This window comes from Sinohyriopsis cumingii, chromosome 9 (assembly GCF_028554795.1).
Source record: "Sinohyriopsis cumingii isolate HCF-2022 chromosome 9, ASM2855479v2, whole genome shotgun sequence".
Classification (NCBI taxonomy): Eukaryota; Metazoa; Mollusca; class Bivalvia; order Unionida; family Unionidae; genus Sinohyriopsis; species Sinohyriopsis cumingii.
In genome coordinates, this window is record NC_142969.1 from 91,495,944 (window position 1) to 91,521,532 (window position 25,589).

A 25,589-nucleotide genomic window follows, 5' to 3' on the forward strand; every position below is an offset into this window, starting at 1 on the left:
TTTGTGCGCACATCTAACATATATATTAGACAATATCGACTATTTTACACACTCTCTCATACAACAATGCAAAGACTATTACACGCAAATATAAAGACATATAAGATTTGCATCTCTTCCTCACTTTTTCTCTCTCTCTCACGTACACACACACACACGCACACACACACACACACAAACACACAGGCTGCTTAGACGATTTAAGTTGTTAAAACATCCGCGAAAGGTCGCGGGTACAAACTCAAAAGAGTCATAACAAAGGTTTATAAAACCGGTAGCAACAGCTGCCTGCCCTGGCACTCTGCATTAAGCTGTTAGTGTTAGAACTGGCCGACCTGCTGTCAAGATAGAGGATCTGGGCGGGGCATAATGCCACAAGTCGGCGGCGGCGGCACGATTCCACCGTGCTAGACATCACAATACACTGTGACACTGCAGACATCATAGCGGCATGCTTAGAATTGTTAACGATAAGTTACAATTAAAAAATCTTTCTCTCTCTTTCACGCGTGTCAGCGCAATATAATATTGCCAGAATAAGGATACTACATGTTAGAATTGAATGGTAATATTAAATGCATTAATAAAGAAGGAACTATTATATTCAAATGTACAACATGAAAGAGTTTGGGTCAACAACTATTGAAATTAAGTCTAACATCGCTACATAAAAGACAATGTACTCTACTCTGAAGACTGATCCGGTGACCTAAGTGGCTAGAGCGACTAAATGCGTTAGGTCGCGGTTTCGAAAACCTGCCGAGTGATACCATAGTCTTAGAAACATTTTAGTAGCAGCTGCCTCGCCAGACCCTCAGCATTTAGAGGTTAGTTTCAGGACTGGTTGGACAAATGTTAGGATAATGGAATATAATGTCCCATGTCAAGGGCATTAATCCCCAGTGCTCGATTTCACTATATACTGCCACTGCAGACATCGTAGCGATATGAATGAAAAAATGATAAAGCTCCGTTAAAAATCACGCTACACCATCCTCTCTCAAAGCATTAAATATCATATATTGATCAGCACCTTCATTTAGAAGAATGACCCACATCTTTACAATCAAGGATCATTTTCAAAAGGAAAACTTATTTGCAAACTAGTGTAGACTTTGCTGTCTGCAAATTATTCTGCTGTTAATTGGAATGATTCTTCACATTTTCCTCATATAGTTCATATGATTTCTCTTGTTTATGAAAATTAATGAATTATTTAATTATATAATAAAACGCTTGTTGTTTGAAGGAAAGGTCCAAAAATAAAATTATTCGATCAAACCATGTTGAGAAGTAATTTATGAGGGATTCGAAACTCGCGGTTTGCCGTAGCTGGTGGATGGCCCTAGTCCATGCGGCCAACTTGTATAGCCAATTCCTCTGTTTTATTCTTGAAGAATTACTTTTCTTTCGTAGCTTTGTAGTATTTACCCTAGATTTTCTATTTCTAAAATTTACTCTTTCAATTGAAGTACCTAGACGCAGAGTTTAGTTAGTGCGATACTTACAGACGATCCGTTTGGTCAATGTCGTACAGAATGACCAGTTGTTTTATGGAGATATGTCTTAGAAATATTTGAAGGCTCTACGGGAAAAAATGTTCGTTAAATTATCTTTGCGATTTTATATCTCCCTAAATAAGCAGCTTGTTCAATTTGAGCTAGGTTGTGCGCGTGTGAGAAAATGCATTACAAGTGTAAATGATACATTGTGAAAATCTCCCATTATCTCTTGGGGCCTACTAACTAATTTGAATATTAAGCATTCAATGCACTGAGAATCCTTTGTTTCTAAGCAGGAATACATATATGTCTCTTTCATCAGCAACTGAATCCTTTCTGGCGTACATTGGCAATGTTCAGGCACGTTGAAAATCAAAACGGTTTCATAGCTTTCTTTCGCAATTCTCAGTTGCACTCCCTAAAACTGAGCGAGAAATGAAAATGTCGCTTGAAAAATTGTAAAAGGATCACGAGAGAAAGGAGAGAGTGAGAAATATCTTAAAGTGCTGACTTACTGAATCTTTAATAATGAAATACTGGTACAAATAGAATAAAGCGCGGTATAACTGATTTTTTTTTCCTTTTCACGCAGTGGAGACTGGGGTAAATCAATGCAACAAGAACAAAATATCAAGACTGCATACACAATGATTGTTGTTGTTGTTGGGTTTAACGCCATTTTTCAGCAGACGATTGGCTATATATGGCGGCCAGTATTAATGGTGGAGGAAGAACCCGGGAAAACCCCGGAAAGAATCACCGATCCTGGAGATGCTAGTGGCAAGCTTTCTCACATACACAATGAAACGTGCCGTCTCTTTAGTCTTTAGGAAAAAGCGTAAAACATAACCTTGTTCAGAAGAATTAAACGCTCGCTTGAAATTCCTCATGGAGCATGACTGCGATATCTACCGATGTTCCTAATTGGAGCATTCCTGTTTCTGTATTGAAATTAAAAAGCTTATGGTATGTTAAATTGTTAACTTGAATCATAATTCTCATCATTTAATGTTCAATAACACACTGAAAGAAAGAGTCATGATATTTGCAACATTTCTTTCTCTTTTCATGCAGCATAGTTAGTGACACAATCTATCGGTATATACACATCATTGTACGTAATCAAATAACGGGAATTCCAAGTACAAACATGTGAGATATTGATCTCCACGTAGATTTATTTTTATTCAGAAAATAAACTAATTCCTCCGCATTTAATCGGATGTAACCATACTACAACATTACCTACCCAAAGGCAAATAGTCACTCTTTCGTCGAGGCACTTTAGCGGCAATCCGATATGAATAAACGACTTATGCATTATGTAAACCCAATTAAACTGTTGTTCTTCTTCTCTCCACACCCATATTTAAAACAAAATTAGCTTACAGACTACTGTAGCCCGATCTCAGCCCCAAGGAAATTGAAATCCGCATTGTATTGATTTGATTGAAAACATCTCAAAAATTACCAGAAATGCTCCTATTGGTTGTACATTTGTCGCATCAATCGGATAAAAGGAAATGCTGTGAAAGTTAAATTTGTATATATTGCTAAACCAAAGCTGGTTCAAAGATGGAAACTTTTATCAGGTAAGTGCCTTTTCCTCCCAATTTTATTCAGGAGAGTAAATTTATATTCGCACATTTCATAATTCGTTAAATATTCATTTCTATATTTGTTTCTATTTCCTCGACTTCCTACTCACTACATTTTTCGTCATTAATAATTACCTTGTTGATGTGCTAATTTAGAATTAACATGTACGGGTCAACCGTTTTCCTCCTATCTTCAGTGAAAATACATTTTCGTTTATTTTCACAATTAAGGAACGCGATTCGTTAGCATTTAGTGGGCAGTGTCCTGTTTTTATGTACAAATTTAATGCCGCAATCAGTGACCTAGTATAAAAAATCATAAAAAATCAAATACACAAGTGAGCTCAATAAGGTCCATATTTTTAGATACCTATATTAAAACAAAGCATAATAATAGTATTCACTTGACCAGAGAAGTCAATGGCAGTTCACAGCAGAAGAGGATCATGCACCCCAGCCCCTATTTTATACCTGCATTTTTCACATCCAAATGCCATTTTTGACAGCATGTGGTGCTCACAGTGCAAACGCAAGCCCATTCCTTGGATGAAAATTTTGAAAAACATTGTCTACGAAATAGTTTGATGCAATTCAGAATAGTTGTCATCCAAGCCGTTTTTGAGATACTCTAGTTGCCTTGAACCCACGTGTTTACTGCTATGGGAGGCTAGCTATTCTTCCTAGCCAACTATTGGTATTTCACTATCAACATACTGCAGAGCAACTATGGAAGGTGTGCATGACTGACATCAGTTTCAAGAACAACACCAGCCCAAAACACCTAGTTCACAAATATATCCATATCTATCAATTCTAAACAATAATAGCTGAAAAAGTCACACCATAGCCTTAAGTTAAGAAATTTGCCAGGGGCCAATTTACGAAACTGGACCCTGCCACCTTAAGGATTTGGCTGAAAATGGTTTATGTCAAAAGTTGTGTTTATATCACATATTTAGACATTATCTAGTACAGTGGCATAAAGGAAAACTTTTTGTGCACAAAACTGAAAATGGTATTATGCTTTTAAAAAAGTTACCTCTTTGCGGCAAAAAACACTGCATTATTTACATTGTGAATTATGACTGACTGCATTTCTTGAAAGATTTCAAATTGTTTGCAACCTACAATGCTCTTGGTCTTTGTTTACCGCCATAGCATCAGTACAAAATCAAAATTCCTTTACAATGTTTCATGAATGTCAAGAAGAGATCTGGAAGTTATAAATTTTAGGAGGGAATAACAGAAATGATATGTTAGGTGTCAGTGACAGAAGTGAACAGTTTCTCTAAGCTCTTCTAGCAAACTTAAAGAAATCACACATTTAAGTAAATCATGTGCTTTAGAAGTACTCTTAGACTGATATAAAAGAAGTGGTTCCTAAGTTTTCATTATCATTCTGGAGATGCTAATAGCGACATCAGTGTTGTGTCAGTGAATATTGGGGGGGGGGGGTAATCGCAACACAAGTCTAGCTAGTCTGGAAAAGTCAAAGTTTAATCAATTAACATTAGACAATGCTGGAATATTGATATACTGATGTGTAGGACCCTAAAACTTACAAAGAGTGACATATCAAATAAATTCATTGATACATAGCCAATGAAATTGACCATACATATACAAATTACTCAGTACAGTTTAACAGAGAAATTTCTTCTCAGGCACCAATTTACTTACAACTGACTTTAATGTTTTCTGGAGTTTACAAAATCATAGTAAATAATAAGATAAGGTATAGAACAAATATTAATAGTGGAAAATCCAGTTCAAGATAAAAAGCATATCACCGGCTTGGCTTTTGATAAGCACGTACCATAAAACAACTCCTGCAGAAGCTAAGTCTGTCTGTCAAAGTCACTCTCTTGTGCACTTAGATCAGAATGAGTATCTGGATGAGATCGAAGCTATTGTTTCTTTCAGCATGACTAACCGATTAATCCTAATCTCTTACTATGCAAACTGACACCTGCAAAAAGAAAAGAAACAAGTGATATTGATGTACTTTTAACATTCAGTGAAAACATAAGACTTTCAGAGGAGAAACTGTATGTGCATTGTCAAACCCATGAAGCTGCCACTTAATTTTAAGCTTTTCCCCCTTTGTTAACTGAACCTAGAAATTTCAAGATATATACATAACATTGAAACATTTTCTATTATCACCCAAGTGTGAGATATGAATCTCTTATGTCAACTTCAGAGTGGGGTCATGAAGGTAGAAACTATGTCGGTGTGCTAAAACTTTCATTCTTCTCACCAAAATACAGCAAGTAATATGCCATATGCATCATTATTTCTAAGACCGTTCCACTGGTGACATTCAATATTCACAACAGTATGTTTATGTATGATTCCTCTGAATTCTATCTGCTCCTGTGGAGTTAAATTACTTTAAAGAATACATGTTGACATGCTATGCAATTATTTAGGTGTGTCTGTATTGAAATGTGAATATTATTCATAAAAATAGAGGTGCAAAACCTTGACAGCTACAGAAAGTGGAAGACAATACATTATGGTTACCATTTTGTTCCCATATTTAGAAAGTTATATCCAAAATATGCTACTATGTCATGATGTAAACAGTTCTCACATGGAGGTACAAAACACAGTTACCTCCCTCTCCAAAGAACATCACATACAACACTAAGGAATATATGGAAAAAGGAAGGAGATATAATAAAGCTAATGCATACAAATTATTTAAATATACACAACGAAACAGAAAAGTATAATAGATGTGGCTGGCTGCACCATCAAAAAATGATCAATTTTCCTTAAGGGGGCAGGGTCCAGTTTTTATGTACAAATTTAATGCCGCAATCAGTGACCTTGTATAAAAAATCATAAAAAATCAAATACACAAGTGAGCTCAAAAAGGTCCATATTTTTGATACCTATATTAAAACAAAGCATAATAATAGTATTCACTTGACCAGAGAAGTCAATGGCAGTTCACAGCAGAAGAGGATCATGCACCCCAACCCCTATTTTATACCTGCATTTTTCACATCCAAATGCCATTTTTGACAGCATGTGGTGCTCACAGTGCAAACGCAAGCCCATTCCCTGGATGAAAATTTTGAAAAACATTGTCCACTAAATAGTTTGATGCAATTCAGAATAGTTGTCATCCAAGCCGTTTTTGAGATACTCTAGTTGCCTTGAACCCACGTGTTTACTGCTATGGGAGGCTAGCTCTTCTTCCTAGCCAACTATTGGTATTTCACTATCAACATACTGCAGAGCAACTATGGAAGGTGTACATGACTGACATCAATTTCAAGAACAACACCAGCCCAAAACACCTAGTTCACAAATATATCCATATCTATCAATACTAAACAATAATAGCTGAAAAAGTCACACCATAGCCTTAAGTTAAGAAATTTGCCAGGGGCCAATTTACGAAACTGGACCCTGCCACATTAGTTATGTGCGTATTATCATCTTTTTCTTTCCGCTAAACAAATTTGCCAGTTTGTTATACTAGTTCAAATAGATAATCTGCATGACCTATGCCATGTTCATATTTCAATATAGGTTCTTTCTAAATTGTTTTCTTTATAATATTTTTCTAATCATTAAGATATGAGCCCAAAGTGTAATGATCTATATATTTAATATACACACAAGAGTTTTAAATTCAAACCTACAATCTTTACACAAACGTTGCCTGTGAAATGACGAATCAAATGTTTTAAGTCATCCACGTGTTTTCATATATTGCAATCATCATTATACGCTTTTATTACATGATGGAATATTTCAAAAATACCTTTGTTTAACCAGTATTGCGAACACCTAATGAGAATTTAAAATCCATTTGATTGTCATTTTGGCAGATATTTCAATACCAAGCCTTGCTAATTGTTTTGCACAAAAGATTCTATTACCAATCTTAAATAATGTCATTTTGACAAAGATCATTTCACACAAAAACACCGCATCAATAAAAGAGACAAGTATGTGCCAATTAAAATTATGGCGAAAGTCTACGCTTTCCTTTTTTATAAGTAAACAAATATATGTATTAATCAGCTTTCAAATTCATGCTTTTCGAACTATCCAAAATATGCATGTGTATATCTGTCTGTATATCCGCTTGCTACATCCCATCTCGTTAATGTAACTTTGGAACGATTGGAAAGATAGTTTAATCACTAATATCTTAGTCCCTACAAACGTCTTTTATTGATGATAGATTGAAGAAGAAAGAACAAAATATATTACCGTAAACATGTTATATTCAGTTCCAATATGTATACATAGTATTGTGCTGGATGTGCTAAAAATGTCAGTTTTCAATGATGCATTAATTGGCATTCTTTGCCTTTTATTCCAGACATATACACGAAAAACAAACATGATGTTGACGAAATCCATAACATTGGTGTTAGTTGCAATCGCTATCGGTGAGTAGTAATATTTCGTAAATAGTTGGAAAACATGTACAACAAACGTAAGATTGTGTTTTCTGAAGATGGTATAATAATTTCGTCTATATGTTCAATTACATCGAGCCATACCTAACTTTACGTCAGCACTGTAGTCGTCGTAGGCAGTTTTATTATTTCCACGTAATCATCATTGCAATGCGATATTAGAACTTACACATATACACCTTAATGCAAGTCTATTCCAGTTAACATGAACTCCATTTACAATGTACTCAAAATCAGTTTTGCTAGTTTTCTTGCCGTTGTTAGAAGCGTATAAAATAATTCCTTTTCATTTTTGGTTAAAGGAGCTATCTCAGTGACCTATGGCAACCCTGTACCCACTGTAGCTGAAGATAATAATGACCTGGTAACAGAGGCATCACCCGCTGTGATTCATGATTCTGAAGTAGATCCAACTGAAAAGGTCGAGGCAGCAGAACAGACAGATGCACCAATGAGCCCTGCCGCAGAGGGAGCAGAACAATTGTCAACAATGGTGTCACCAGCCGGAAATAGTGATAATGTTGAAGCTAGCCAATCAGAAGCTTCGGAGACTGATGCGCCACTCAGCCCGTCAGAGGAGCCATCGGCATTGTCAACAGCAGTTTATACCAGCCCTAGTGAAAAGTAGACAACAAAGTATTTTCTCTGAAAACGATGTAGCAAATGAAAACATCGCAGAATAAGAAATCCGTAGCGTGCAATGAATATAGTAGTGATCTAGAGGTTGCTGATGACTTTATAGACGTTATAAATATCGCACAAAATCGAAAGCATTTGTGCACGTCATGTTGTTTAGAAGGTATTAGCTTCTGTACTTGATTCGTGCTTGCTAATACCTTGCCATTTATTACTTCTTTGAGCAAACGAAATAAATCTTACCAATATGAGCAGTATGTTTTCTCTTTAAATTCATCCCAAAACAATGACAACTTCCTTTCACAAAGGCAGTCATATTTCATGGAAATTCTATCATTACAATAATTCACTGCACCCATGAGAAAACTTGGGGAATTAATTATATTAATCACATGCATTTTCTCTCTTTCTCTCTCTCTCTCTCTGTCTCTTTCTCTGTCTCTCTCTCTTCCCTTTCTGCAAAGCAATTGAGCTATAATAATTGATCATGAATGTTAATGATTCCATGGCCTTACGCTAAGTAACAGACAAAACAGAAACCAACAAATTTTGTAAAACTCAACGAAAGTTTTTTTTCTCCAGAATACAAAGTAAAAATTTAAAAACAACTGAGAGCATTGTGAATTAGATCCCTATAGAACTAAACGTTCTATCCCAAGTTACATGCATGAAGTTCCTATTCACTTCCAGTGATATTTCAGATAGATTCCGCTATTGAATGCGTGCATGCGCCAGTACTTGCTAACGTGATAATGTACCAACTATCTGGTTTGTGGAGCTCTTCTAACAGACTTTTGATAGATCACAATAATACCATCATCAATGTCACTCTCCGAAATAACAATGATTCCAAATTAATGTTCTACCCCAATAATAGTAATGGGGACTTAGTAATTCCAATGAATAAATAAAGGCAACTAAATTAACAATTGAACACACGGTAAGACTGATTCTAGAACAGATCTTACGGCAGGAATGCATAATTGTGTAAGAAAGGAATATCATATAAAATGCTACGAAACAGTAATATAGCCAGTACGTAGGTCAGTCTCCATTCTGAAACATTCAAATGTGTTGGCAAGTTCATCACTTTCCACGCGAAACACTAGCAACCTTCATTTGCATTTTTACTATTAACAAAGATTCGAATATCCAATCTTCAATGATAGAAACATCTTCGCTAAGCATTATCTTTATTACAAGCTAAACGTTACAGGTCAGAACACTACTAACTTGATTTCGGTGAAAAGGTCAAGGACGAAATATAGATATGCGTAACAAAGATTTACAAACCAGGGGTCTTTGCTTGACCTAGCGGCGTCAAATCCTGGCGCGATTCACCCTAGAAGTCATATGTTTACCCAAAATTTCCAAAGACATTCATACAACTTCAGTTGAAAATTAGAAAGCCCGACGTGTCCGGTCTATACATAAATTGTTCTCTAATCAATGCAAGACCACACATCTCTCAACCCGCCAAAAATGTATCAATCGCACATCTGCATGGTTTTTCTTCGTTAGGTTTCCGTACCGCCAGCAGTTCTCGCCGTGGAAACTATACAACTATCCCCTAACAAAAGGAACCATTTTAACTACGCCACCTTAGTCCATTCAAACGGCTATTTGCAGGCACATTTCACCAGTACAACTGCATCAAAGTTGCCATAATGGCGACATAAACGGCATCTGATGAATCAATTCTTGTTAATTCCGTTGTGCAATTTACCGATTTCCTACTGTAAATACTGCCACTGCAGTGCCACCAATGTACACCACTAGACGTTAATAGGGGCTATGTAATTCCAATCATTCATTCAGTTTTCCCCAGAATTCAGAATTAGTAAACCATGTGATCATGGGAACTCACTAACACTTCACTCCCTGACGCTTGCTTCTAGTGATTGGGTAGGGTAATTGTTTCGGAGACGGAATATTTTCATTGCACCGAATTCCAATAATTAGACAAGTAATCATAATAATTTAAGAATTCTTTAAAACGGGGCGCTATGATCAAAATGCACATACTTCAAATTGATCACATTAGCCTCATCTTTAAAATGATCACTCGACCTCGAGTGACACAAACGTCACACTTCTGTGGTCTAATCAAAATTGATGACTTTCCCTAAAATCAACCACCAACTCGATTAACGATTCCCAAATATGATTAAGACAAAACTCTAAATCAATGGACTTGTTCCTATTAGCCCGTCACTCTCCATCCGAAACTGCTCTAAATCAATGGACTTGTTCCTATTAGCCCGTCATTCTGCATCCAAAACTAAACGTTTCTCTGAATCACTAATTGCTTATAAGTAAACTAAATGTCAACAATAAACATAAATTAACCAAGCTGAATGAATCAAGGATGAAAATGTTCCGACATCTTATTCGGGTTCAAACTCTTTCCTAACAATCCTAGGAATTCGCTGCATAAAATACTTTCTCTAAACATAGGTATCTAACAACAAGACAACAAATGTAATACAGGGCTATTCCTGTTTTACCCGAAAAACTCCGGTCTGGAGTTTGCGTTTCCACCAGTATACCCGACTCCAAATAGATTTTAGCGCACCTGTGCACAGTATATTTTTTACCCAGCCTCGGTCCGCCAATCTTGTATCCTTACAACTAACAGACTACTAATGGACCAATGCTACCGCGAACGATTATTAAATCAGTCACAACATCTAGCAGCGAAACGGAACTTGTGTATGTTTCTCGAATTGGATGCGATTCGCTTCTTCCTAATAGTCACGTACCTAACACATTTACATTTAGGCAATGCACCGAGAGCGCGTGCATTTTTGTTATTAATGGGTACAGACGCCCAGTACAGTTTCAAGGGACTGATTCTCATTGTCATTTCGGAGAGGTTATTTTTCCAATGTTTCCAAGCTATACATTTTATGGGGACACCATTCTTCTTATACAAACAGCGGTTCCAATGTACCCGTATAAATGTTGAAGCCACGTTATTGTTATTGGTGTTATTATTATTGCCAAATCTGTTATGGGCTTCCAATAAAGTCAGTATAAAGTTTTGAACTTAACACAATAGAGCAGGTGTGTGTGTGTGACAATACGTATGCTCTTTACCGGTTCGTCTCTAGTAATGTTAGATTATACAGCCTAATTTATGAACCTGTTATGCACTGAAGTCATGACCAACTTTTCTGACCTTTTTTGTACGTTAGAGCTTACTTAGTGGTTGGGACAACAAAAAAATAAAGAATCATCTCGCCCGGCTCCATTTACCACGTGTCGAGATTGTAACACGCCGCTTACGACTGACTCTCTTGAATTTCTGTGCCCTCAAAATCACACTCTTTCTGTATCATAGTGTATCAGATCCTAGATAAAATATTCAGTCTTGACTGAACAAAAATGAATGCACTCAAATTAAGTATGTCTTAAGAGCAAATGAATCTATGTACTTTCGCAGACTAAATGTCGAGAGACCAAACAGAAAATTTTAAAGGCGCTGTATCATTTATATTTATTTTTAATTTTTTAAATTTGATAGGACACGTCTATTTTCCAATTGCAAATTAATAGACTGTTCTAAACAAATTAAAACCAAATCACTTGCAAAACTATTACAGAAATGTTCTAAGATCCAGAATAGAGTACATTTGATTGATTGATTGATTCAATTTTTAACGGCCCATCGGCACTGTAAGGCTATTTAGCGCCAAACAAAATGTTATATGTATAATCTTTTAAAAATTAGAAAAAGTCTCATATCGACCAGCGATATAAAAGCACATAGTTGAAATTAAGACGGTTGTATGGTAACGGTGCAAAATAAAGCTTCCCGATCAACCGGGGATGTAAATGTTGTATGTTAATGAAAAATCACGGAAAGGTATTAAAAAGGGACAGTATATATATCGCATAAAAGTGCACAAGGTGATAGCATAAAACTTAGAGCTTAGAGTAAATATTTACTGCTTTCAGGAACTCTATGACACGAGTCGTGTTTATAGTATCATAAAGTTACTTCATGTCATGCACAGTGTAATACTGATCGCGCGTAGGTTGCAGGTCAAAACACTCTATCATAAAGGGATTGACAGTGAATGGTTCATTGCAAGAAACGCACTCTGGTGGGTCTTCACCTTTTAGTTTGTGGGAATGGGTGATATAAGTATGATCAATTCGGATTCTTGCAATGACTACCTCCTCCCTACGCATGGTTCTGTAGGAAGGAGTCAATTCTCCTAGAGTTGGTTTGATTGCATGAAGTTTGTTATTCAGTGCATCATTCCATGATGCCTGCCAATTCTGGCGTAAGGACTTTGTGACACTAGGTTTAAAATCATTGTACGGTATTTTAAAATCAGATGGTTCTTGAGTAAGGGCCATTTTAGCAGTGCGATCCGCTTTTTGGTTACCTTTAATACCAATATGGTTAGGTAACCAACAGTATGTTATATTGTGGGAGACACTCATCTCGGTATTTTTGATGAGTATGTTTTTCAATAATGGATTCTCAAGTTTTCTATTGTGTAGTGACTGAAGTACTGATAGTGAGTCAGAGCAGATGATGCTGTTTAAAATACGTTTGTTTTCTATATGTTGCAAAGCAAAGTCTATTGCTCTGATTTCGGCTGAAAAAATTAATGTTCCATTTGGTAAGCGAACTTGCGTTGTGTGATTTCGACAAACGAAGGCTTCAGCAGCCTTTTCTTCATCCTTTGATCCGTCGGTATAAATTCTTGTGTATTTTTTAAATTCGGTGAGGAGTTCTTGATAACAGTTGTGGAAGACGGAAGGGTTTGTCTCAGATTTTGTCCGTCGTGTAGCGTAACAAGTACTTTGGGTTGTTTAAGTAGCCAGGGTGGTGTTTCGGAGATGGACGTATTGTGAATTTTAGACAGATCAATTTTTGTACTGTCAAGGCTGGATGATATTCTAATGCCAAAGGAAGGTATGGCGTTTGGTTTATTTTCGTATAAGGTTTTGTATTTGTGTTGAAAAACAGCCGAAAAAGCAGGATTCAGAGGCTTTGATTTTAGTTTGAGAGCATACTGTGCGGAAAGCAGTTCTCTACGATGCGATAACGGTGGTTCGTTCGCTTCAGCCAGCAGGCTTTCACACGGGAATGTTTTAAATGCTCCCAGAGCCAGTCTTATTCCCTGATAATGAATTGGATCAAGCATTCTAAGATATGATTTTCTGGATGAACCATATACAACACAACCATAGTCCAGTTTGGAGCGAATAAACATTCTACATAAATTCACGATGACTTTTCTATCAGCACCCCGGTCAGTGTGCGTTACTACTTTAAGTAGGTTAAGTGCTTTTAAGCATTTGGCTTTTAAGTTCTTTAGGTGTGCAATAAAAGTCAGTTTTCTGTCAAAGAGTATACCTAAAAAATTTGTTCCCTCAACAACTAGAATAGGTGTTCCGTCCAGCGTGAGTTTAGGTTCACCGTGGTGTCGTCGTAACTGACAGAAATATATGCATACCGTTTTTGATTTCGAGAATTTGAAGCCGTTTGTAATTGCCCAATTTTGTATCTTGTTTATATTTTTTATATTTTGCTGTAGTTGTCTTTCAATTGTATGCATGTACTTTGATCGATAACATATGAGAAAATCATCAACATATAAGTAAATTTGAATAATGATTCCAACGATCAACATAATTAAAATAAAAATAGAGAATACACTTACCAAAACGTTTTGTGAAAATCTGAAGAATGTAAAGCGGTGTCAATGATACTAACATAAGGAGCTTTGTGCGCACATCTAACATATATATTAGACAATATCGACTATTTTACACACTCCCTCATACAACAATGCAAAGACTATTACACGCAAATATAAAGACATATACGATTTGCATCTCTTCCCCACTTTATCTCTCTCTCACGTACACACACACACACACACACACACACACACACACAAACACACAGGCTGCTTAGACGATTTAAGTTGTTAAAACATCCGCGAAAGGTCGCGGGTACAAACTCAAAAGAGTCATAACAAAGGTTTATAAAACCGGTAGCAACAGCTGCCTGCCCTGGCAGTCTGCATTAAGCGGCTAGTGTTAGAACTGGCCGACCTGCTGTCAAGATAGAGGATCTGGGCGGGGCATAATGCCACAAGTCGGCGGCGGCGGCACGATTCCACCGTGCTAGACATCACAATACACTGTGACACTGCAGACATCATAGCGGTATGCTTACAATTGTTAACGATACGTTACAATTAAAAAATCTTTCTCTCTTTCACGCGTGTCAGCGCAAAATAATATTGCCAGAATAAGGATACTACATGTTCGAATTTAATGGTAATATTAAATGCATTAATAAAGAAGGAACTATTATATTCAAATGTACAACATGAAAGAGTTTGGGTCAACAACTATTGAAATTAAGTCTAACATCGCTACATAAAAGACAATGTACTCTACTCTGAAGACTGATCCGGTGACCTAAGTGGCTAGAGCGACTAAATGCGTTAGGTCGCGGTTTCGAACCCCGGCCGAGTGATACCATAGTCTTAGAAACATTTTAGTAGCAGCTGCCTCGCCAGACCCTCAGCATTTAGAGGTTAGTTTCAGGACTGGTTGGACAAATGTTAGGATAATGGAATATAATGTCCCATGTCAAGGGCATTAATCCCCAGTGCTCGATTTCACTATATACTGCCACTGCAGACATCGTAGCAATATGAATGAAAAAATGATAAAGCTCCGTTAAAAATGACGCTACACCATCCTCTCTCAAAGCATTAAATATCATATATTGATCAGCACCTTCATTTAGAAGAATGACCCACATCTTTACAATCAAGGATCATTTTCAAAAGGAAAACTTATTTGCAAACTAGTGTAGACTTTGCTGTCTGCAAATTATTCTGCAGTTAATGGCAATGATTCTTCACATTTTCCTCATATAGTTCATATGATTTCTCTTGTTTATGAAAATTAATGAATTACTTAATTATATAATAAAACGCTTGTTGTTTGAAGGAAAGGTCCAAAAATAAAATTATTCGATCAAACCATGTTGAGAAGTAATTTATGAGGGATTCGAAACTCGCGGTTTGCCGTAGCTGGTGGATGGCCCTAGTCCATGCGGCCAACTTGTATAGCCAATTCCTCTGTTTTATTCTTGAAGAATTACTTTTCTTTCGTAGCTTTGTAGTATTTACCCTAGATTTTCTATTTCTAAAATTTACTCTTTCAATTGAAGTACCTAGACGCAGAGTTTAGTTAGTTCGATACTTACAGACGATGCGTTTGGTCAATGTCGTACAGAATGACCAGTTGTTTTATGGAGATATGTCTTAGAAATATTTGAAGGCTCTACGGGAAAAAATGTTCGTTAAATTATCTTTGCCATTTTATATCTACCTAAATAAGCAGCTTGTTCAATTTGAGCTAGGTTGTGCGCGTGTGAGAAAATGCATTACAAGTGTAAATGATACATTGTGAAAATCTCCCATTATCTCTTGGGGCCTACTAACTAATTTGAATATTAAGCATTCAATGCACTGAGAATCCTTTGTTTCTAAGCAGGAATACATATATGTCTCTTTCATCAGCAACTGAATCCTTTCTGTCGTACATTGGCAATGTTCAGGCACGTTGAAAATCGAAACGGCTGCCAATATGTGTTTCATAGCTTTCTTTCGCAATTCTCAGTTGCACTCCCTAAAACTGAGCGAGAAGTGAAAATGTCGCTTGAAAAATTGTAAAAGGATCACGAGAGAAAGGAGAGAGTGAGAAATATCTTAAAGTGCTGACTTACTGAATCTTTACTAATGAAATACTGGTACAAATAGAATAAAGCGCGGTATAACTGAGTTTTTTTTCCTTTTCACGCAGTGGAGACTGGGGTAAATCAATGCAACAAGAACAAAATATCAAGACTGCATACACAATGATTGTTGTTGTTGTTGGGTTTAACGCCATTTTTCAGCAGACGATTGGCTATACATGGCGGCCAGTATTAATGGTAGAGGAAGAACCCGGGAAAACCCTGGAAAGAATCACCGACCCTGGAGAAGCTAGTGGCAAGCTTTCTCACATACACAATGAAACGTGCCATTTCTTTAGTCTTTAGGAAAAAGCGTAAAACATAACCTTGTTCAGAAGAATTAAACGCTCGCTTGAAATTCCTCATGGAGCATGACTGCGATATGTACCGATGTTCCTAATTGGAGCATTCCTGTTTCTGTATTCAAATCAAAAAGCTTATGGTATGTTAAATTGTTAACTTGAATCATAATTCTCATCATTTAATGTTCAATAACACACTGAAAGAAAGAGTCATGATATTTGCGACATTTCTTTCTCTTTTCATGCAGCATAGTTAGTGACACAATCTATCGGTATATACGCATAATTGTACGTAATCAAATAACGGGAATTCCAAGTACAAACATGTCAGATACTGATCTCCACGTAGATTTATTTTTATTCAGAAAATAAACTAATTCCTCCGCATTTAATCGGATGTAACCATACTACAACATTACCTACACAAAGGCAAATAGTCACTCTTTCGTTGAGGCACTTTAGCGGCAATCCGATATGAATAAACGACTTATGCATTATGTAAACCCAATTAAACCGTTGTTCTTCTTCTCTCCACACCCATATTTAAAACAAAATTAGCTTACAGACTACTGTAGCCCGATCTCAGCCCCAAGGAAATTGAAATCCGCATTGTATTGATTTGATAGAAAGCATCTCAAAAATTACCAGAAATGCTCCTACTGGTTGTACATTTGTCGCATCAATCGGATAAAAGGAAATACTGTGAAAGTTAAATTTGTATATATTGCTGAACCAAAGCTGGTTCAAAGCTGGAAACGTTTCTCAGGTAAGTGCCTTTTCCTCCCAATTTTATTCAGGAGAGTAAATTTATATTCGCACATTTCATAATTCGTTAAATATTCATTTATATATTTGTTTCTATTTCCTCAACTTCCTACTCACTACATTTCTCGTCATTAATAATTACCTTGTTGATGTGTTAATTTAGAATTAACATGTACGGGTCAACCGTTTTCCTCCTATCTTCAGTGAAAATACATTTTCGTTTATTTTCACAATTAAGGAACGCAATTCGTTAGCGTTTAGTTATGTGCGTATTATCATCTTTTTCTTTCCGCTAAACAAATTTGCCAGTTTGTTATACTAGTTCAAATAGATAATCTGCATGACCTATGCCATGTTCATATTTCAATATAGGTTCTTTCTAAATTGTTTTCTTTATAATATTTTTCTAATCATTAAGATATGAGCCCAAAGTGTAATGATCTATATATTTAATATACACACAAGAGTTTTAAATTCAAACCTACAATCTTTACACAAACGTTGCCTGTGAAATGACGAATCAAATGTTTTAAGTCATCCACGTGTTTTCATATATTGCAATCATCATTATACGCTTTTATTACATGATGGAATATTTCACAAATACCTTTGTTTAACCAGTATTGCGAACACCTAATGAGAATTTAAAATCCATTTGATTGTCATTTTGGCAGCTATTTCAATACCAAGCCTTGCTAATTGTTTTGCACAAAAGATTCTATTACCAATCTTAAATAATGTCATTTTTACAAAGATCATTTCACACAAAAACACCGCATCAATAAAAGAGACAAGTATGTGCCAATTCAAATTATGGCGAAAGTCTCCGCTTTCCCTTTTTATAAGTAAACAAATATATGTATTAATCAGCTTTCAAATTCATGCTTTTCGAACTATCCAAAATATGCATGTGTATATCTGTCTGTATATCCGCTTGCTACATCCCATCTCGTTAATGTAACTTTGGAACGATTGGAAAGATAGTTTAATCACTAATATCTTAGTCCCTACAAACGTCTTTTATTGATGATAGATTGAAGAAGAAAGAACAAAATATATTACCGTAAACATGTTATATTCAGTTCCAATATGTATACATAGTATTGTGCTGGATGTGCTAAAAATGTCAGTTTTCAATGATGCATTAATTGGCATTCTTTGCCTTTTATTCCAGACATATACACGAAAAACAAGCATGATGTTGACGAAATCCATAACATTGGTGTTAGTTGCAATCGCTATCGGTGAGTAGTAATATTTCGTAAATAGTTGGAAAACATGTACAACAAACGTAAGATTGTGTTTTCTGAAGATGGTATAATAATTTCGTCTATATGTTCAATTACATCGAGCCATACCTAACTTTACGTCAGCACTGTAGTCGTCGTAGGCAGTTTTATTATTTCCACGTAATCATCATTGCAATGCGATATTAGAACTTACACATATACACCTTAATGCAAGTCTATTCCAGTAAACATGAACTCCATTTACAATGTACTCAAAATCAGTTTTACTAGTTTTCTTGCCGTTGTTAGAAGCGTATAAAATAATTCCTTTCCATTTTTGGTTAAAGGAGCTATCTGAGTGACCTATGGCAACCCTGTACCCACTGTAGCTGAAGATAATAATGACCTGGTAACAGAGGCATCACCCGCTGTGATTCATGATTCTGAAGTAGATCCAACTGAAAAGGTCGAGGCAGCAGAACAGACAGATGCACCAATGAGCCCTGCCGCAGAGGGAGCAGAACAATTGTCAACAATGGTGTCACCAGCCGGAAATAGTGATAATGTTGAAGCTAGCCAGTCATAAGCGTCGGTGACTGATGCGCCACTCAGCCCATCAGAGGAGCCATCGGCATTGTCAACAGCAGTTTATACCAACCCTAGTGAAAAGTAGACACCAAAGTATTTTCTCTGAAAACGATGTAGCAACTGCAAACATAGCAGAATAAGAAATCCGTAGCGTGCAATGAATATAGTAGTGATCTAGAGGTTGCTGATGACTTTAGAGACGATATAAATATCGCACAAAATCGAAAGCATTTGTGCACGTCATGTTGTTTAGAAGGTATTAGCTTCTGTACTTGATTCGTGCTTGCTAATACCTTGCCATTTATTACTTCTTTGAGCAAACGAAATAAATCTTACCAATATGAGCAGTATGTTTTCTCTTTAAATTCATCCCAAAACAATGACAACTTCCTCTCGCAAGGGCAGTCATATTTCATGAAAATTCTATCATTACAATAATTCACTGCACCCATGAGAAAACATGGGGAATTAATTTTATTAATCACAGGCATTTTCTCTCTCTCTCTCTCTCTCTCTCTCTCTCTCTCTCTCTCTCTCTTCCCTTTCAGCAAAGCAATTGAGCTATAATAATTGATCATGAATGTTAATGATTCCATGGCCTTACGCTAAGTAACAGACAAAACAGAAAACCAACAAATTTTGTAAAACTCAACGAAAGTTTTTTTCTCCAGAATACAAAGTAAAAATTTAAAAACAACTGAGAGCATTGTGAATTAGATCCCTATAGAACTAAACGTTCTATCCCAAGTTACATGCATGAAGTTCCTATTCACTTCCAGTGATATTTCAGATAGATTCCGCTATTGAATGCGTGCATGCGCCAGTACTTGCTAACGTGATAATGTACCAACTATCTGGTTTGTGGAGCTCTTCTAACAGACTTTTGATAGATCACAATAATACCATCATCAATGTCACTCTCCGAAATAACAATGATTCCAAATTAATGTTCTACCCCAATAATAGTAATGGGGACTTAGTAATTCCAATGAATAAATAAAGGCAACTAAATTAACAATTGAACACACGGTAAGACTGATTCTAGAACAGATCTTACGGCAGGAATGCATAATTGTGTAAGAAAGGAATATCATATAAAATGCTACGAAACAGTAATATAGCCAGTACGTAGGTCAGTCTCCATTCTGAAACATTCAAATGTGTTGGCAAGTTCATCACTTTCCACGCGAAACACTAGCAACCTTCATTTGCATTTTTACTATTAACAAAGATTCGAATATCCAATCTTCAATGATAGAAACATCTTCGCTAAGCATTATCTTTATTACAAGCTAAACGTTACAGGTCAGAACACTACTAACTTGATTTCGGTGAAAAGGTCAAGGACGAAATATAGATATGCGTAACAAAGATTTACAAACCAGGGGTCTTTGCTTGACCTAGCGGCGTCAAATCCTGGCGCGATTCACCCTAGAAGTCATATGTTTACCCAAAATTTCCAAAGACATTCATACAACTTCAGTTGAAAATTAGAAAGCCCGACGTGTCCGGTCTATACATAAATTGTTCTCTAATCAATGCAAGACCACACATCTCTCAACCCGCCAAAAATGTATCAATCGCACATCTGCATGGTTTTTCTTCGTTAGGTTTCCGTACCGCCAGCAGTTCTCGCCGTGGAAACTATACAACTATCCCCTAACAAAAGGAACCATTTTAACTACGCCACCTTAGTCCATTCAAACGGCTATTTGCAGGCACATTTCACCAGTACAACTGCATCAAAGTTGCCATAATGGCGACATAAACGGCATCTGATGAATCAATTCTTGTTAATTCCGTTGTGCAATTTACCGATTTCCTACTGTAAATACTGCCACTGCAGTGCCACCAATGTACACCACTAGACGTTAATAGGGGCTATGTAATTCCAATCATTCATTCAGTTTTCCCCAGAATTCAGAATTAGTAAACCATGTGATCATGGGAACTCACTAACACTTCACTCCCTGACGCTTGCTTCTAGTGATTGGGTAGGGTAATTGTTTCGGAGACGGAATATTTTCATTGCACCGAATTCCAATAATTAGACAAGTAATCATAATAATTTAAGAATTCTTTAAAACGGGGCGCTATGATCAAAATGCACATACTTCAAATTGATCACATTAGCCTCATCTTTAAAATGATCACTCGACCTCGAGTGACACAAACGTCACACTTCTGTGGTCTAATCAAAATTGATGACTTTCCCTAAAATCAACCACCAACTCGATTAACGATTCCCAAATATGATTAAGACAAAACTCTAAATCAATGGACTTGTTCCTATTAGCCCGTCACTCTCCATCCGAAACTGCTCTAAATCAATGGACTTGTTCCTATTAGCCCGTCATTCTGCATCCAAAACTAAACGTTTCTCTGAATCACTAATTGCTTATAAGTAAACTAAATGTCAACAATAAACATAAATTAACCAAGCTGAATGAATCAAGGATGAAAATGTTCCGACATCTTATTCGGGTTCAAACTCTTTCCTAACAATCCTAGGAATTCGCTGCATAAAATACTTTCTCTAAACATAGGTATCTAACAACAAGACAACAAATGTAATACAGGGCTATTCCTGTTTTACCCGAAAAACTCCGGTCTGGAGTTTGCGTTTCCACCAGTATACCCGACTCCAAATAGATTTTAGCGCACCTGTGCACAGTATATTTTTTACCCAGCCTCGGTCCGCCAATCTTGTATCCTTACAACTAACAGACTACTAATGGACCAATGCTACCGCGAACGATTATTAAATCAGTCACAACATCTAGCAGCGAAACGGAACTTGTGTATGTTTCTCGAATTGGATGCGATTCGCTTCTTCCTAATAGTCACGTACCTAACACATTTACATTTAGGCAATGCACCGAGAGCGCGTGCATTTTTGTTATTAATGGGTACAGACGCCCAGTACAGTTTCAAGGGACTGATTCTCATTGTCATTTCGGAGAGGTTATTTTTCCAATGTTTCCAAGCTATACATTTTATGGGGACACCATTCTTCTTATACAAACAGCGGTTCCAATGTACCCGTATAAATGTTGAAGCCACGTTATTGTTGTTGGTGTTATTATTATTGCCAAATCTGTTATGGGCTTCCAATAAAGTCAGTATAAAGTTTTGAACTTAACACAATAGAGCAGGTGTGTGTGTGTGACAATACGTATGCTCTTTACCGGTTCGTCTCTAGTAATGTTAGATTATACAGCCTAATTTATGAACCTGTTATGCACTGAAGTCATGACCAACTTTTCTGACCTTTTTTGTACGTTAGAGCTTACTTAGTGGTTGGGACAACAAAAAAATAAAGAATCATCTCGCCCGGCTCCATTTACCACGTGTCGAGATTGTAACACACCGCTTACGACTGACTCTCTTGAATTTCTGTGCCCTCAAAATCACACTCTTTCTGTATCATAGTGTATCAGATCCTAGATAAAATATTCAGTCTTGACTGAACAAAAATGAATGCACTCAAATTAAGTATGTCTTAAGAGCAAATGAATCTATGTACTTTCGCAGACTAAATGTCGAGAGACCAAACAGAAAATTTTAAAGGCGCTGTATCATTTATATTTATTTTTAATTTTTTAAATTTGATAGGACACGTCTATTTTCCAATTGCAAATTAATAGACTGTTCTAAACAAATTAAAACCAAATCACTTGCAAAACTATTACAGAAATGTTCTAAGATCCAGAATAGAGTACATTTGATTGATTGATTGATTCAATTTTTAACGGCCCATCGGCACTGTAAGGCTATTTAGCGCCAAACAAAATGTTATATGTATAATCTTTTAAAAATTAGAAAAAGTCTCATATCGACCAGCGATATAAAAGCACATAGTTGAAATTAAGACGGTTGTATGGTAACGGTGCAAAATAAAGCTTCCCGATCAACCGGGGATGTAAATGTTGTATGTTAATGAAAAATCACGGAAAGGTATTAAAAAGGGACAGTATATATATCGCATAAAAGTGCACAAGGTGATAGCATAAAACTTAGAGCTTAGAGTAAATATTTACTGCTTTCAGGAACTCTATGACACGAGTCGTGTTTATAGTATCATAAAGTTACTTCATGTCATGCACAGTGTAATACTGATCGCGCGTAGGTTGCAGGTCAAAACACTCTATCATAAAGGGATTGACAGTGAATGGTTCATTGCAAGAAACGCACTCTGGTGGGTCTTCACCTTTTAGTTTGTGGGAATGGGTGATATAAGTATGATCAATTCGGATTCTTGCAATGACTACCTCCTCCCTACGCATGGTTCTGTAGGAAGGAGTCAATTCTCCTAGAGTTGGTTTGATTGCATGAAGTTTGTTATTCAGTGCATCATTCCATGATGCCTGCCAATTCTGGCGTAAGGACTTTGTGACACTAGGTTTAAAATCATTGTACGGTATTTTAAAATCGTATGGTTCTTGAGTAAGGGCCATTTTAGCAGTGCGATCCGCTTTTTGGTTACCTTTAATACCAATATGGTTAGGTAACCAACAGTATGTTATATTGTGGGAGACACTCATCTCGGTATTTTTGATGAGTATGTTTTTCAATAATGGATTCTCAAGTTTTCTATTGTGTAGTGACTGAAGTACGGATAGTGAGTCAGAGCAGATGATGCTGTTTAAAATACGTTTGTTTTCTATATGTTGCAAAGCAAAGTCTATTGCTCTGATTTCGGCTGAAAAAATTAATGTTCCATTTGGTAAGCGAACTTGCGTTGTGTGATTTCGACAAACGAAGGCTTCAGCAGCCTTTTCTTCATCCTTTGATCCGTCGGTATAAATTCTTGTGTATTTTTTAAATTCGGTGAGGAGTTCTTGATAACAGTTGTGGAAGACGGAAGGGTTTGTCTCAGATTTTGTCCGTCGTGTAGCGTAACAAGTACTTTGGGTTGTTTAAGTAGCCAGGGTGGTGTTTCGGAGATGGACGTATTGTGAATTTTAGACAGATCAATTTTTGTACTGTCAAGGCTGGATGATATTCTAATGCCAAAGGAAGGTATGGCGTTTGGTTTATTTTCGTATAAGGTTTTGTATTTGTGTTGAAAAACAGCCGAAAAAGCAGGATTCAGAGGCTTTGATTTTAGTTTGAGAGCATACTGTGCGGAAAGCAGTTCTCTACGATGCGATAACGGTGGTTCGTTCGCTTCAGCCAGCAGGCTTTCACACGGGAATGTTTTAAATGCTCCCAGAGCCAGTCTTATTCCCTGATAATGAATTGGATCAAGCATTCTAAGATATGATTTTCTGGATGAACCATATACAACACAACCATAGTCCAGTTTGGAGCGAATAAACATTCTACATAAATTCACGATGACTTTTCTATCAGCACCCCGGTCAGTGTGCGTTACTACTTTAAGTAGGTTAAGTGCTTTTAAGCATTTGGCTTTTAAGTTCTTTAGGTGTGCAATAAAAGTCAGTTTTCTGTCAAAGAGTATACCTAAAAAATTTGTTCCCTCAACAACTAGAATAGGTGTTCCGTCCAGCGTGAGTTTAGGTTCACCGTGGTGTCGTCGTAACTGACAGAAATATATGCATACCGTTTTTGATTTCGAGAATTTGAAGCCGTTTGTAATTGCCCAATTTTGTATCTTGTTTATATTTTTTATATTTTGCTGTAGTTGTCTTTCAATTGTATGCATGTACTTTGATCGATAACATATGAGAAAATCATCAACATATAAGTAAATTTGAATAATGATTCCAACGATCAACATAATTAAAATAAAAATAGAGAATACACTTACCAAAACGTTTTGTGAAAATCTGAAGAATGTAAAGCGGTGTCAATGATACTAACATAAGGAGCTTTGTGCGCACATCTAACATATATATTAGACAATATCGACTATTTTACACACTCCCTCATACAACAATGCAAAGACTATTACACGCAAATATAAAGACATATACGATTTGCATCTCTTCCCCACTTTATCTCTCTCTCACGTACACACACACACACACACACACACACACAAACACACAGGCTGCTTAGACGATTTAAGTTGTTAAAACATCCGCGAAAGGTCGCGGGTACAAACTCAAAAGAGTCATAACAAAGGTTTATAAAACCGGTAGCAACAGCTGCCTGCCCTGGCAGTCTGCATTAAGCGGCTAGTGTTAGAACTGGCCGACCTGCTGTCAAGATAGAGGATCTGGGCGGGGCATAATGCCACAAGTCGGCGGCGGCGGCACGATTCCACCGTGCTAGACATCACAATACACTGTGACACTGCAGACATCATAGCGGTATGCTTACAATTGTTAACGATACGTTACAATTAAAAAATCTTTCTCTCTTTCACGCGTGTCAGCGCAAAATAATATTGCCAGAATAAGGATACTACATGTTCGAATTTAATGGTAATATTAAATGCATTAATAAAGAAGGAACTATTATATTCAAATGTACAACATGAAAGAGTTTGGGTCAACAACTATTGAAATTAAGTCTAACATCGCTACATAAAAGACAATGTACTCTACTCTGAAGACTGATCCGGTGACCTAAGTGGCTAGAGCGACTAAATGCGTTAGGTCGCGGTTTCGAACCCCGGCCGAGTGATACCATAGTCTTAGAAACATTTTAGTAGCAGCTGCCTCGCCAGACCCTCAGCATTTAGAGGTTAGTTTCAGGACTGGTTGGACAAATGTTAGGATAATGGAATATAATGTCCCATGTCAAGGGCATTAATCCCCAGTGCTCGAT

The 25,589-nt window shown here is 36.7% G+C and overlaps 1 long non-coding RNA gene across 1 annotated transcript in view; it reads right to left on the reverse strand.

The window, feature by feature from the left end:
* Nucleotides 1-4,588: 4,588 nt before the first annotated feature.
* The window catches only part of LOC149792236 (uncharacterized), a 238,912-nt gene continuing 217,911 nt past the window's right edge, over nt 4,589-25,589 (reverse strand). The window contains exon 4 of the long non-coding RNA XR_016423286.1: nt 4,589-5,069. This is a non-coding gene — a long non-coding RNA (uncharacterized LOC149792236). The remainder of the gene's footprint in view (nt 5,070-25,589) is intronic.